Source organism: Protopterus annectens, chromosome 11.part0 (assembly GCF_019279795.1).
Source record: "Protopterus annectens isolate FY-2018-M chromosome 11.part0, PAN1.0, whole genome shotgun sequence".
NCBI classification, from domain to species: Eukaryota; Metazoa; Chordata; order Ceratodontiformes; family Protopteridae; genus Protopterus; species Protopterus annectens.
In genome coordinates this window covers 349,598,711-349,613,280 of record NC_056745.1, presented here as the reverse complement: position 1 = coordinate 349,613,280, position 14,570 = coordinate 349,598,711, and positions in this window count along the sequence as shown.

Genomic DNA, 14,570 nt, shown 5'->3' with positions numbered 1-14,570 from the left:
TCTCCATCACAGACACTAACCATGTGTTGTAATACATGGTGCATACATGTCAACTGGATCACCTTAGTGGCCATGTGCAGAAGGCACCCAGAGGATTGGCTGATGCATGTCACTCTCACCCTGATGGTCACTAACGTGGTGTCTGTCGATAGATTGCCTGCTGGCACATGGCAGGTGGCATGATACCAGTGTACACACTCCCCCTACACATCCAATCTCTCCATGGACAATAGCCAGGTACACAGCTATGACCACCTGCAGCAATGCACCACAGTATTGACACATGTACATGTGCATTACTGAGGATAGCAGTGTTTGTGTGTTAAATACACCTGTAGTTGGCAATTCCATGACGGTCTTCACAACCACCTCAACTCCCATTGCCATAGTCAGATGTGGCTGCTGCTGTATTGGACATGACATGTGCCCTGTTACAGTCTTCTCCCTAACAGCTACATGTGCCTTGCAGTACCAGCACAACAGTGTTGTACAAATGGGTCGATAGGCATGGGAAACCCATTCAGGTCTGCCAAGTATGTGTATGTTTGCATGTCTGCATATCTGTAGGGTATACCATTCTGAGGCCACATACTCTTATTACACTACACATTGCCATACAGTAGTACAGATAGTGTTGTCACTGCCCAGAGGTGAGGCATAGCAATGCAACACCCTACTATGCCTGTGGCATGTGCATTAGATGCATATCCCTGTAGTACCACTGTTGTGATATACAATGGTTTGTATTGCCATCGTGGGCAATGTGGGATAGTGTGTATGTCAGAGTGTCATAATGGGTTCCAGTGTGTCCAATATCCATTAGGGGATGTGGGTGCTGTGTACACTGTCGTTACACCATGGTACACCTGGTATATGTCCCACGTACCACTTTCTGGTGACCTCTGTCACCATCAACCATACAGGTAACTGATACCACAATACAGTCCAGTTACGCATGTGCTGTGTGCAGCCTACCTGTAACACATTGGACACATGGACTAGTTAGTTAGCACCAATAAGCCCAGGTCTCATAGTTGTGGATCTGCCTGTTATGTGTCTGTCAGTGTGTATATGATAGCATGAAACACTATGTGTTCTCCATTTACAACCATTAAATCCCCCATTACCATATTGTACATGTCTGTGGATATTCTGCATGCAACATGTAACCTGGTAAACACTTCACCCTAAACTTTATGTGGTGTGTGCAATGAAAGCCACACAGTTTAGTAGCACTACATACCTAGGTAGGGGTCTAGTCACAGTGTTGCCAAGTAAGGATGTGCGTGTATGTGAATGGGTTGACATAAGGTTGCAGATTATACATGTCCCAGTGGGTCACCTGTCAATGTGGCACAGGCAATAACTGTTATACAAACCTGTGATGTGTGCAACTGTACACTGTACATGTCACAGTCACTGTGTCACCACAGTGCCATAACCCTTGTGGAATATGACTGCAGACCATCCTCCTGCTGACACATGTACACCTACAACTCAAATGGATAACATTATGGAGATCACAATCAATCAGTGTTACTAAAGGCTGAAATGCATCATAGCTGGATGGCTACACTACCTGACATGTATGCATTACACATTACCCCTGACAACATCTTACACTGCAGTACATTGCAGCACTCTATTACAGTCACCATGTGCATCAGAATCATATTAGCCTGCCCCTGCATCGATGTTATGGATTACAGGGACGTGGCACAGGTATCATCATATGCACAGGGTGTGTTGCTTATTTGCCAGAGGCCGAGGGTGGTCCATACATTTGACACCATGTGTGTGGGTGAGGGGTTTAATTCTTCGATCGGGGCATGGTGACATGGTGTGTGTCGGTATGGGGTTGCCCTAAGTGTGTTTGCATAGTGTGTGGGTATGCATGCACACAGTTCTGCCATGTGGCGGCCCTATACAGGTGTTTTTGGACAGCTGCAGATCATACCTGGCAGGATGTGCAGTTCACCACCTCCGGCCACGGACACGCTGACTGTGCCTGCCAGGGGTTACATGGGCATGTGCAGGTACAGACCTTGATGTGCTACTCTCCCCATGATGACGATAGATGTCCACTGCAACCATGTCCCGCCTGGGACTGGCTATAGCCACGTGCACGAGGCCTGCTGTGCTGTGGTGTGGACAGCACCACCATTGGTGTGCTGGGGCTGGTACTGCCACTACAGGAGTGGCTTGGCATCCTAGCAAGTCTACATTGACCGCCAGCTGTTGATGTTTCTGGCCTATGTCCACGCGGCCATCGCACCACTCCCACAATGTTTTCAAGCACGGACATACCACAGATGAGGTGGCCTACCATCTCACCCCACCATCTATCCATGTTCTCGTTATGTTCATGGAGGGCAGCAGCAAGTTCAATGATGTTGTCACTTACAGATGAGAAAGCAGCCCTCTGGCCTCCATGATAGCCTGAAACATGCTCCTGGTGGTACCAGTTGTGGCACCTCTGCCAGGGGTATGATGACCAGCGTCCCTCCCACGAGCACCACGGTATATCTGTCTATGTGGTGCCCTGACGGACATCTGGCTATGCCGACTGTGATCCGACACAGTTGGCATGGAAAACGCACTCTTCTGGTCACCAGCACCAACTGTCCCTCTGCTATGGCCACATGTGATGGGGTGTGTATGGGCACTGTAACTGTGTGCAGGCTCGGGGTGGATAGGAGGGTGATGACAAATGATGGTGCAGTGTCGGCCACTGACAACCCCACCTGTGCCTCAACAGTACCATCATCATCATCGATGTCTGTACGTACAACAACCTCAGATTGCATGCAGTAGGGAACCTGACCCACCTCACCACCTGTGGGGGAAACAAACACACACTTTAAGATGTGTACAGCATTGCATAACAGTATACACACACACACACACACACACACACACACACACACACACACACACACACACACACACACACGTACACACGCACATACACACACACACTCTGACAGTCCACCATATTACCTCCCTGTCCCTGCATTTACAGACAGTCCCACATTCAGTTACATATGTTCTCCATCCTGCATGGCACTTGCTAACATATACTCATTAATACTACCCATTAACATATCATTCCTCTCCATGCCTACACGTGTGATCACAACATGACCTGTTACTCCATCACCTCCCTGACTTGAGTGGAGTAGATTGTACATGGCCTCACTGCTATCATCCAGTGCTAACCCTGTGTATGTCCAGTCATGGTGTACATGGCCCCTATATGGTTGAGGCTACTACATTCCCTACACACACCGGAGTCTCATACTACAGTCTTGCTCAGTCCATGCCAAATCTGCTGCACAATCAACTATTCATGTGGACAACAGTAATATCTGGATACACTCACTGGTGTGCTCTGGTAATTCCCCATTGCATTAGTAGTGCTGCATATGTGGGTAGTCAGGTATCTATCTGCTGATGGCAATATGAAGTGTATACCTGGTGTGTACTTTCCCTTCAAATGCAAGTTCCATTATACAGACCTTGTTATGCTATCAGCTGTCCTGTGTTCACATATCAGACAAATTGTCCTGGTGTCTCATATGTTACTCCATGTCCATGTACGCACAATCTCAAAGAGAAGTACTGCCATGTGATCAAACCCATAATCACCTGTGCATGCATGGACACCCACACAAACAGACACATATGTACACACACATCTGACATGCATCGACCACACTCCACTCCACCAGATTGCACTTACAGACACAATCAACACACAACCACCTCCCCACACCCTTATCCCCCACCCCCCCACACACACACCTACATGTGAGGTTGCACAACATTTGTAAACACAGTACTCCCATTAGCCTTCTGTTAGCATGCATTACATATGGTACTCAACAGCATGCAGTGCAACTATAGTGACTTCATGCTAGTGCCAGTATACATGTGTGTGATGCATGGACTGTGTTGGTAGGTGATGGCCCTTCCCTTTGATAACACTGCACCCATGTACAAAGTGTTACTGTGGACCTGTTCTGCACCCTGCCTTGTACTGTGCACCATACCTTACAGGTGTTCAAACCATTGCTGCATGTGTAGTACTGTGTCAGTTATGTCAGCTACAATGCTCACAGCCCCTATGTGTTTGAGCGACTCATACCTGGGATGATATGTGAAAAGATGTCAGTTGTGAATGCCTGATGTCTGGTTTACAGATCACAACATCAGCGGTGCATGTATGACTAATACAAGACTATTACACTGACAACTGCCAGACATTACCATGGCTATGGGGGGTGCCCTACACATGTCCCACAACTCTGCATGGTTGCAAGGTCTACTCATGTGCGCATCCCTTGGAGTTCAAACACTGCTTTCACTATTGCTGTGGAGTCAGGGTTACATCTGCCACAGTTACCGAACATAATGTTGTGCAGATACAGCCATTCTTAGCATACATAGGATCCCTGCTGCAGTGCACTGCTGTGTCATGATGACACACCCTCTCCACCGCCAGCCTTTTTGCAGATGCTTGACAACTATGGCCTACACATGTGTCAGTTTGCAGTGTCCCAAGAATGGGACACTACATGCAACAGCCTACTACCAGCTAATTATGTGGACCACAGTACTATATTATGACATAGTGTCAATCTGTAATGGCTGCTATAGTAATACAGGTATATTTACAGTTGTAGCACCATATGAGGGTGTTGTTTCACACATGTCCCTACTGTAGGCCGTGTGGCCCACCATTCTTCTCATCCCTGTGGACACATCTCACAATGACAGGATGTTAGTTATCTTGCATGTGTCTGATGTACCCTTCTGATACCCCATCAATGTCTCCACTGTGATGCAGTGCATTTCACAGCAATGAAATGTGAATGTGTACAGCATGCAGTATGGGTAGGTGTGTTAGATGTGTGCATGGAATATCCCATAGGTATTTCATGCCCAGTGTATTGTCAAGCATGAACATGAACCATACTCACCAGCTACAGGTTGCTGCCTTGGTGGTATCCTGGAAGGACCTACATAAGAGTGTGAGAAAGTTGATGTCAGTGGCCAAAGCTGTGGCATTCATAAAGGGTGAGTGCAGCATTACGGTACATCAACAGTAGAAGTCCACAATACTACAGTTTATGCACAACTGTTTATTGCTACTACACAGCAACAGACAATGTATATGACATTTCAGATATGCATGATCAACCTGTACAGATGCAGATGCATACACAAGAGTGGTCTAATGATGTGCCCTGGGGCCTTACCTGCACAGTCCTCAGCCAGTGTGTTGGTGGCACCCACCTCCACAATGTTCCCTTCCAGTTGTTGGTTCTGTGGGTGGGCAGATGCCACAAGGCTGCTGAGAAGCTCCTCCACATGAGTCAGGGGTGGATGGATGGCATGCCCCCCCATTGTGAGGTGGTCCCCCCGTACGGCAGCTGCATGCTGACATACATGGTGAAGCAGGTCAGTGCAATGATGCCGGACCTGCTCATAACTGCAGTTCTGCAGGCTGACACCATTGACCATGTGGACTAGATCATTCCACAGGGTGGTCCTCTCCTGTTAATCATGGGCTGTCCTGCTGAAAAGTAGCGGGTAGTGCTGTATCAGGTGTGTCACGGTTACCTCAGTTTCTGCAGCACTAAACGCTGGTAATCTGGTAAAAGCCATCATCCCTGGAGGACATGAAGATAGAAACAGGTCTGAGCAACTCATACAGCAGGCTTACCATAGTTCTTAATACACATCTCTGTCTCCCCCCACCATATCAGCTACAACAAACCATTCACACAATGCAATTGGTATGTCAACAGCTTACCTACCATTGGGACATATGTTGTATTGTACCACGCTTTGTGCTATGTGTTTGTAGCCATGATCCCTGTGGGGACTATCTTTGCTGGCCTGTTACAGACTATTTCACCTGCATGCCATTGTCAGTGCCACTATGATTCCACATGTGCATGTAGTATGCATGCTCTGTGACTGCTGCACATCTGCCATTCTGTGTTATTAGGGATATCTATGCATGCTGTTGGACATGTTCCAGGATTGTGTGAACTATTACAGCCCACATATGTTCCATAACAGTGACACAATAGCATGTGTAGGGGTTAGTTGCCAGCAAAACCACCTCTACCAACTCATCTAGACATATTACCAGGCCACATCTCATCTGGGACCCACCATGGGACCTTATCATCTACTGGTCCTGCAATACCTTCAGGTGTAACCATCTCAGGAGATGGTGTGTACCCCCATGAGCACACACCGACACAACCCTGTTACCCAAAGTCAGGTCCAGGGTCTGGTGCATAGAGAGCTCCACAGAAACATGGGGGACTTGCTACATCACATGGAGACCTGCAGTACACATACACAGGGTAAAGATCCTTGCTCCTACTGCACATCCCACAGCCCAAGCACCTTTAAGACCATGTAGATGCTGTCATGACTGTCCATGGGTGGGGACCTTGGTCCCATTGCTTCCATATGGGGGCTCAATGGTGTACACATTCCAAACAACACTCCCCATCCACTTTGTTTACACACCACGTGTCATATACCAGCCCTGTATGCTGTCTTTTATGTCTGCAGACCCAACTTACATGCCACAATTTGCCTACTAGCCTTCACCACGAACATATGCAATGTGTTCTCAACATGGGTTACACAGCACATGTCAAAGTCTATTTTGCACCCATGTACAGCTGTATATATATATATATATATATATATATATATATATATATATATATATATCTTTTGTATTGATATGTGTGATGTTCTCTCACACATATGGAAGGGGACATGTATTTACATATATATATGTATATACATATATATATATATATATATATATATATATATATATATATATATATTATATAGATATATATATATATATATATATATGTGTGTGTGTGTGTGTGTGTGTGTGTGTGTGTGTGTGTATGTGTAGATATATATTGTGGGTTGTTTATATACCTATATCTATATGAGTGTCTGTATATCTGTAGACATACACGTCTAATTATATATCACACATATATTTATCTATATGTAGGGTGCATACAGACATCTGTTCCACACTCTGTAACTCTCTTTCCTTCACAGCTGCACTATTCTGCCTTGTTGCAACACAGACAGGTGTCACATGTGAACACAGACTAACATTAGGGTGGTATATATGGTGACAGATTGCAGGTAAGCCTATTATACACCTATGGCATTTGTGCATGCTACATTACACATTAACATGACTGTCCTGCAAGTGGTGTGCTTTATCATGACAGCAGTACTTCCACCACCAGCTCTTGCCCATACTAACATGCGAAACACAGATATTATGTCTTACATCTTTGTCATTCATTGCTGATCTGCACAGTTGACAGGTATGTCCCACTGCCTACAGGGACAGACAGTATTGTCCAGAGCAGTTGTTCAGCAGAACATTATAACAGGAACAACTACAGATGGCACATATAAGTCATTCCACATCATATATCCTATTATTCTATACCACGTACTACAGTCAATTAAATATATATATGTTTTACATACCTGTAAATTTTGTTTTCTGACAGCTGTGACAGCTTTCTGTTGTTTATGGTTTTTTTTTTTTTGTTTTGTTTTTTTTGTCTATGTATCTGTCTCTCCACTAGAGGGATTGAGCTGGTTCGAATAGATTGCAGCATGACTTTTGTAGGTAATGCACATGATCAGGTGATGGGCTCTGCACCAATCAGTGTGCAACAGTTGCTAACTGCATGCAGCCTGCTGTGTAGTACATCGGATAACCACTGTCATGGCAACCCAGTACTATAAAATACTGACTCATGTGGGCATTGTCTCTTAACCTTTCCAGTATGGAGGATATCCTTCCTGTATGTGGGCAGCAGTGGTACAGACAGCAGGTAGCAATACCTCTACAGCAGGACTTGAAGACACAGGCCAACTACACATTTGTATAAGGTTCCAGACCTACAGACAGAGTGAGTAGTGTTATGTGCATTGTATATTGCTGGTCTTACAGTGTTTGTGTGTACATAGTAGTTTAAGATGGAATGCAGTCTATTTGCGTAGCTCTCAACTGTGGGGCTGTCCACATGATGGCCAGTGGATTGTCTGTTAGGTTTTGTCAGTGCACCACACAGGTCTTGTCCTAGATATATAACTGGCAGTCTGTCTATTGCATGCTATCAGTACATGGTTACATCCATTTGTGTTTCTGATGTCTTATTCCTGCATAAGGGTATGTTGCAACAAATCCTGTAACACCAGCAATTTCCAGGGTTTGTAACAGCAATATTGCAAATATGGCCCTGTGTTCCTGCCTCTGTCCTCCACATATATGGCAGGCTTTGTCCTGCTGTGATACAGTTAGGGGTTGTTAGGTAATGGCCTATCATTATTTACTGCTAGCATTCCTGCTATCATCCCAGTCATATCTTGGACTCCCATAAAATATGTTGGTCAGGGTCCATACATATGGGGGCAACAGCTGGACAACATATGTGTGCTCTTGTACATTCCAGAGGTCAGTGTGTGATACATAGTGTTCTTTGCCCTTGTACAACCTGTTATGGGAGAGGGGTATTCATTGCTATCAACCTAGGCTGTGACAACATGTCATGGATATCAGTGTTAAGACACATTGGGGTATGTGACTGTACACTTTCATACGTTCCTCCATGGGAACAGTGGTGGGCTACACCTTACAGTGTTACACACAGTTCAATTAGTCAGTGTGATGGTGAGATGTTAAGTTGACCAATGTTATGTGACAGATACATTGACATTACCACAACTAATACATTTCCCCCCTAGGGCTTAACTACAGGGTGTAATTGGAGGCTGCTGAACTACATCTGTAATTGTTGATTGTTACTTATCTTGAAGACAAATCCTTTGTCTACTGTTGAACTAATTGAAGGCCTTGGCCTGGACAGCATAGCATGTTATATATCCACATTGCTTGCATCTACTGTTTTGTGTGGGCCTTGCATTCATCACTGATTACATATTTCAAAATCTATGTGCTGTAAGTAATGGCATACTTTATTGTATAGTACATAAATTAAAGGTTTTCTGTATATGCATACCTGTGTATCATGTCATGTCCTTTGAATTGTGGGTGGGTATATGTTTAATGTCAGTATTCTCATTTGTGGGAATGGTTGCCACACTACACATTTCACAGGTGCCAGTTACAGGGCTTGTGGCTGAAGGATATACTTTGCACCCAGTACTTCCACACTACTTCTACATATGTATGGGTACTAATACATTTTGTCTGTGTATATGTGTATATATCTATATCTCATATATATATATATATATATATATATATATATATATATATATATATATATATATATATACTTGAATATATTTGTCATTGTATAGATGTGTGTACATATCTGCACCATTGTAATGTGTACTCCTTCCACAGTGTACATTCCCTAAGGTAGACTGACTTTTCTGCATGATATGTTACAGATATTGCCCTGACATTTTTCAGGTGAATTGACTTACTGTTAAAGCACTGTAGCTGTGTTATAGAGGGACCTGAAGTCAAGAACTGCATGTGGTGGATATTGGATTGCACAGCATATCTGTTAAGGCTGTGGGGGAGGGGGGTAACATAGCACTAATTACCAGGTATCACTCATTTGAGCCCCACCCCCATTAACAGTGCATATGGTCTGTTATGTTGTAGTGAGTGGTTCAGGATTTTGTTCCCATGTGGAAATGCTATATACATTTCTATCTGTATATATTTATCTCTCTCTCTCTCTCTCTATATATATATATATATATATATATATATATATATATATATGTGTGTGTGTGTGTGTGTGTGTGTGTGTGTATATATACATAATTATATATGTAAAACCCCTATATATATCTATCTATATATATATATATGTGAGTCATATATATATATATATATATATATATATATATATATATATATATATATATATATATATATATGTGTGTCATATATATATATATATATATATATATATATATATATATATGCATATAGCTGTCTATCTGTCTACATTTACAGATATATATTTGTCCATATGTCCATGCATGTTTGGCTCATAATTTTGGCCTGCACTTCATTCTCTTGGCAATTGACATGGATGATCTCAGGATTGAAGTCATTAACTAATGACGACACTTTTGTGTTTCAGACTTCACCTCCTTCAAAATATGTGTTTTAATACATATAACTGTTTAACTAGCAACATTTTATGTGTATAAGAGTAATATTTGATATATATCCCTATTTGTACTCACATTGTGGCACACTTTGTCCAGAATTATTGCATTAAGAAGTTGTATGGTATTCCCAAATACCTGCTCCGAGAACAATAAAGGTAGTCCATGCACAACAAAGATGGTAATCAGCTGAAGTAATTCCAATGCAGCAAAATTAATTTATTAATCCAAAATATACGACAAAACGACAGCACAAACAACAAAGGACTGAGCGCTTTCTTCTCCCTTCGGAGACTTCTTCAGAGACAATTAAATTAGACAAAATACATTTCTTATATACTAAAAACCACTAGTGGGCTGGCAGGTAACATAATTAAATAATTAATTAATTGATTCCAATTCCTTTTAAAGTGTGTATCACAGTTTAGCAGTGGTTGTAAGTTCAAGATTTATCTGTTGTTTAAACAACTTTCAACCACACTAAAAATAATAACACAGTACTGTTGGTACAATAAAAATCAACTAGTGCAATGAAGTACAACAAAACATAAATGGCACATAATACTAATTTTACTAAAATATATAAATACTGTATAGAACATGTGTTAATAAAATAAATATATATATGAGAGTATTTTAAAAACTTTCCAAATATAAATATAAATGTAAAATATAAAATACCCGTAGGTATAGATAAAAAATATATATATAAAAATTGATGAATTATATAAAAATATATAATATAAAATGCATATATGTATATATAATTCTACCCTTTTCACTTTGATATATTAAGTGAATTTAATATTATTTTAATAAATATTAATACTTGTACTATAGGCATGTATAGCAAAAAAAGGGGGTTGTGGATTATATAATAAAAATAACAAAGACAGAAGGTAAACAATATATATACTTTCATATATTTTACTTGAAACAACTTAGATAACATTATATTGTCATCTATCTTTTAATAGTTTTCTTAGGATCAGCGGCTAAAATTTTTAAAACTGGAGTAATAGATATATGGTCATTAAGACCTTTCCCTCCACATGTGCCCAACCGCAATTGCCACATCATTTCCTTATATTCACGTTTTGTTTCCAAGTCTCCACCTCTGTCTGGATATTTCACTTCTTCTAACACCCAGAATTTAAAGTTAGCTTCTTTGCAATTCAACACATGTCTATATAGGGCGTTGTTTACATTTTGTTTGTTAATATCTCTAATATGTTCATATATTCTTGTCCTCAAGTGTCTCTCAGTTTTTCCAACATAATATTTCCAACATACTTTACAATAAACAAAATAAACAACTCCTTGGGTATAGCAACTACTGTAGCTCTTAGCTTTCAAAGTTATCCCTAAACTAGGCAATACTATTTCCTTCTGTTCTGCAATAAAAGAGCACTGGGCACATCTTCCACATTTAAACGTTCCCTGTTTTTTGCTCGTACTTTGCTTGTTGTATATTCTTTGTTGTTCCAGGATATTCTTAACATTTCTATTTCTCCTATGACTGTACTTTATATCCCCCTGAAAAATATTAGTTGTGCCATACATTTCCCTAAACATACCCCAAGTTTCATTAATGCATTTTTTCAACCAACCCATCTCTTTATGAAAGGTCAACGTAAGGTAGGGTGAAACATACATATTTGCAGTATTCTCAAAACTATTTAAATGACCATTGTTAATATTAACCATGTTAGGTTCATCTAGTGTATTGGAAGCATTAGATATATAAAAAGAAGAACCTCTAGTATTCACAGTCAAAAGAGGGACGCAACGATTTTCACTTCTTCCTTTTAGTACATATTCTTTAATGTTAGTTATTGTTTCTACTGGATATCCTCTTTCCTGGAACATCCATTCAACATGACCAATTTCTTTAATAAAATCACTATCATTCGAAATCATCCTTGCCATTCTAATAATTTGCCCCTTAACAATATTCCTTTTCAAAAAGTGTGGGTGGTCACTGTCGTAATGGAGGTATGCATTAGAAAAATGCTCTTTTCTATAAATGTTAGATTTATAACACTTATTCTTGTAATCTTTTTCCAAATTGACATCTGTTTCTGTTGTACACATGGGGGACTTTTGGTGGGGATATGCGGACACCTATGAGCAATCTCGCTCATTTCTTAACACTTTATGCCTGAGGTGCATTCCTTGGCCTGGACTATCTTAATCCCTCCAGTTCTCTCTCCCATCATCACGCATGAGTTCACTTCTTTCTTACATGTTATCTCGGTTTCTCTTCCACCCCCCCACACTTACATCCGCAAGGCGGTCTGATTTGAACCAGTCCATCCAACCCCGACACACCTCGATCCATAATTTCATAGCCATGCCTCCCCCCGAGTTCCACATGCACAGTAACCATCCATTCTCTGGTTGCTAGCCCAGCCATACCACACCTCCACACATTGCCCTCTCTCCACGTCTTGGTACTCATCCAGTATACTGTCTCGACCCAAGCTTCTTCAGGCTCTTCATCCATTTAGTCCACATATGTGTGAGCCTTGCCTTGTTCATCTTCCGAGACACGTGTAAACATCGGATTGACTCACAATTTTTGATTCGTCCCACCAGGTACGATCCTGTTTTTGTGTCAAGATTAGACTTAGCTGGTCTACACTGTTTCTCCCACTGGTAGCATCCTCCTTTGAGCAATGCACAAATGGTTGCTCATATTAATGTAACATGTCTGTCTGAAGGGGTCTTGATATTACATAAGACAACAGCACTAAATAATACAGGGGTTGCTGGTGTTCTCCTTTTCATTCATTTGTAATGCTTTGTTGTCACAAAGTTCTTTCTTGATATATATATATATATATATATATATATATATACATACATACACAGACATACATATACATAATTAAATACATTTCCTATACTGTTGAATGACTGTGCTGGATGATATGTTTGTGATAACATCAGTTGTATGTGTATTTGTCATGGTGTAGTGGTAAACCACTTTGCCTATAGTGTGTAGGGTCCAGGGTTTGTGACTTGGGAATGCTGATTATTTTGTTGCTGGGTAGGACAAGAGCTGTTTGATACAGATTGACTAAGGCCTTTTAAGCAATTGTAAGTGGGTTTGTGCTGGTTTGCGTGAGGGTAAGCAATGCTAACCTCCGGTTACATATGCTTACAGAGAGTTAGCTTCGATCTTGCATAACCTGTGTGCGCATTGCTTACCCCCACAAAAATGGGCTTAAACCCACTTACTATTGCTTAAATATGCTTACTACCTCTTATTACCACTTACTAGTTCTACATTTTAGACAGTAATAGTGTAATGGTTCATGGGTAGGTGGGCGATTTGGAAAATATATGGAGTTATCATTCATTACACAGTTTACCTTACATTTGTATCTGAGATACTGTATGGGGCACATGTGATTATCTTTGGACTTTGCAACATTATGACACTGACACCTCACATCTTCATTAAATGCAGTACTGCAGTTCACAAATATATGTTATTTATTAGGTTATGCCACAAAAAAGTATTTATCATAGAGTGATTTGAAGGGAAAATGGAACGTACTGCAGTGGGATTCAAACTGGGAATGACTGCTTGTAAGGCAAATGCGCTGCCCACTACACTATTGCTCTACTGTTTCATTTGCATATATTTTGCTTTTTATCCTCTTTCTGCTATTTAAGCTGCATTAATGGTAGCTAAGCAATGAGCTAGGGTTACCACCTGTCCCTCCATATCTGTCAACCTCTTTGCCCAAGAAATCTGGACAAAAGCTAAAATAATGGGGGGACAAAGTTGGAAAATTAGGGATAAATTTTAAATATTGCTCATATTAACCCAAAAAGCTGCTAGAATAACAGGATTTGTGTTTGCATGCATTTTTCTGAAGGATATGAAGTCTGAAACACAAATGTCTGTAATTATTTAGTGACTTCAATCTTCAGTGATTTGCCAGAAAATCATATTTTTTTTAAATATGTTGTCATAATATGTTAAGCATGCCTACAATTTTCAAAGGTATAAAACATTTCATGGTCATAATGTTCTATTTTTTTTGTAAATCTTAATACAGCAGGGCAAACAAAGCTCCGTCTACTGCAATGAATTCTGTGAGGGTTTATCAGATTTAGTCAGTATATTATAATTTCCTAGAATAGATATTAACATCCATTTGCAAAACATATAATAAATTACTGAGGACCTGAGATCAAATCATAATAATTTTTAGAGAAGAAGTTATGTGTTCAGTACTACAGAATGTGTTCTGGGTTTTTTACCATTGTCCATGGAAAAGCAATGAAAAAAATGTAAAACGCATTCAAGAAATAAA